Raw genomic sequence first — 3,072 nt, 5'->3', positions numbered from 1 at the left:
TGATATACAAAACTAAATTGAAATCAGATGTTTATAGATTGATTGTGTACATCTTTTGGAGTAGCACACTGTCAGTACAATGATTCAGCTGTGACATTTGTATCTTATTTTATGTAATTTTGTCTTTATTTCATATTTGTTTGATTTTCTAATACTAGTTATTCATCAGAATGAAGAGAATCATTAAAATGTTCTTGCCAATAAAAAAAAATGTTTATGTTCTTTTGTTGCTAGAACTCTCCTCTGAATACTATCAAGAAAGACAAGTAGTTAAGTAATCTCACTCTACAGAAAATAATACAGCTTTACAATTACACCCTAGACTCTGGGCCCACTATCATTTTTGGAGTGACGAATTCTACTTGGAAAGAGTGTATCTTGCCCATTCTGATCAAAATGAGACATTGAAACCATTTTAAGTGGAGGATGTAAATTTTGAATAATCATGTAACAGAAGTGCCCACTCTAAAACACATAATATTAGTTATCAAATCACCAGATATGTACAGCTTTGTGTGTTGAAAAGACTTTAACCATGTTAGAAAAAGAGCTAGATTTTGTGATGTTCACACTAACATATTAGGACAATGATGAATTCATCTCTGGGGATTTTCTCTCTTCAATTTGTAGTATAAGCAAATTGTAGATTAGATTACTTGTCGATATTCCTTAACATTCGAAGAAAAGCCCAAAATGAGACAATGAATGGAATTGGCAATTCTATAAAAATGAGAACATAAGTAAGAGCTCTATTTTGGGTCACTGTCATTTATATTCATTAAATTCACCATGCTCCATAAGCTAGACTTTTAAACACTAAGAACAAATTGTTAAGGAACTCTCATTACATGTTGTTTAGTTAGGTTGTCAGTGCCTTATTTCAAAATTAGAAATAGCATCCTGAGTTGAAAGAGTGTCAGGACTAGGGATTTCTGCAAGAATTAACAACACATGTTTCCAAGGTTAATTCTTAAGTGTAATCCTGTATTCTTACATGATCAGGAACTCAAGGGTAGTGTGAATATATTTCATAAAAGAGGCTGAGGCTGATCAAGAGAATGGGATAGTATGAGTTCATCATGGAGAATTAGTAATTTATTTAAAAGCCAATTTTTGACTGGCCTAGATCTTCCTGGATATCTGTATCAAGACAAGCTCTGAACTTTGGTGATTTAATCCCTGCTTAAAGGCAAAGCTATGTCATTTATATTGTTTAATACATGGCAATTCTTCCTACTTTATTAGCATCAAAAATGTGCTGGCTCACAGCTCTAGGAGAATAAAAGGCAGGATTGGAAACATGACGGTTCCTGATGTACTTACAGTTAACTTCCCCAGGAATCTTGATGTCAGGAAAAACTATTCCCTCTAAAGCCTAGATAATGGACCTTTCTAATCTCCCCAATCAGATATGGCGAAAGCATCTACATGGAGTTAGAACATCTCAGAAGTACCGAGTTATTTCTTTCCTATGACACCCTCTTCATGTGCTTTGAACATAGCCAATAAAACTTTTCCAGTTTAACCAGTGAACAATTTCATAATTATCACGACTGTGAAGTTCTAATATTCAATATCCAAGGAAGACTTTTAACATGCTTATTCATTTAAGTGTCACCTAAATGGGCATCATTAAACAACACTGTGCTAGACACAATACTATTTGCCAGTAAATTTTTTTAAAAATCAAAATAACTAAAAACCACTTTTAAAAGTGCTCAACTTCTTTTGAGTTATAAATAAAGTATTTTAATTGGTGAATAACCCTTCACTTTACATTAGGAGTTACAGAGCCTATAAGACCATAACTGTTATGTAGTGATGGATTTATTAGCACCTTTGATGTTTTAGCTAAAATGCTGAAAATGAAAATTAATTAGAAAACATCTAATTGCTCTTTAGTTTGATATCCCTGGGGAATACTTAATATAGAAGTAGAAATACAATGTCACCTAGCATATTTTGTACATATTTATGATTCAAAGAATAAGTTGGAAAACATGAAATATGTCTCAATGAACAATAAGTTTGTGAAGTTGGTGTCTTCACAAACCTCACAAACTTAATAACTTATCTGCCTAAATTACACATTTCTGGAAATTCAAATGGAAAAATTGCCATAGATATAAATGCATTAAAAGATATTTTATTTATTATACTACATCTGTTACTCATAGAAAATGCCTGAGGTATATTGTCCTGTGTTAACAGTCTTTGATGTGTCTCTTTAGCGTTAAAGTCTAAACAGTCTTCTTTTACTGTTGCGATGGAGTCTTGACGCTTAATATTTAAACATTTTTCAGGTTTGGAATCAGCTATTATTATCACTATTGTTTTAATATATATTAATTAAGAAGTAATTACATCAATTTCCCGTTTCATTTTCCTCCTTCCAGCCTCTCCCAAGTCTCTCACTTCAAATTGATATCATTGCTTTCTTGCATTATTGATTCACACACACACACACACACACACACACACACGTGCACACACACACGAAGGACAAAGATATAGATACAACCTGCTGAGTTGCTTGTGCTTTTAGAGTTTCAGGGTTAACCACTTTGAATTTCCTTCTCTCAGCAGTCATTAGTTTCTTGTAGGATTTTATCTAGAAGTGGGACTATGAAAATCATTTTCCCCCTTTTGTGCTAGTCTATCTACTGATAAAGGCATTGTTCAGATAATGTTTATACACTCATTTCTAGGAGAGACAATCTCACAGTAGAATTCCTGGCATTCTGACTCTTCTGATTTTACTGTCACCTCGCCCTCAATGTTTCTTGGTCTACAGTTGCAGGAACTGAGCTCAGCTGTATCTATTGAGACAAGGCTGATCACTATCCATTTATCCCTGCATTGTGTCCAGATGTAATTTTTCTGTAATGGTTTCCATTTTAAGATGAGACTATAATGAGCTATACTTTAAGCTATATTTCCCTGTGGGTACCAAGATAAGACATTTTTGTTTTGTTTTGTTTTGTTTTGTTTTGTTTTGGTTTGGTTTGGTTTGGTTTGGTTTGGTTTGGTTTGGTTTGGTTTGGTTTGGTTTGGTTTGGTTTGGTTTGGTTT

At 33.3% G+C, this 3,072-nt stretch overlaps 1 pseudogene; it reads left to right on the top strand.

The window, feature by feature from the left end:
* Window positions 1-1,509, top strand: part of LOC110300821 — a 1,927-nt pseudogene extending 418 nt beyond the window's left edge.
* The last annotated feature ends 1,563 nt before the right edge of the window (window positions 1,510-3,072 follow it).

The sequence above is a fragment of the Mus caroli genome, chromosome 8 (assembly GCF_900094665.2).
Source record: "Mus caroli chromosome 8, CAROLI_EIJ_v1.1, whole genome shotgun sequence".
NCBI lineage: Eukaryota > Metazoa > Chordata > Mammalia > Rodentia > Muridae > Mus > Mus caroli.
This window is presented reverse-complemented; position numbering and strand designations above follow the sequence as displayed.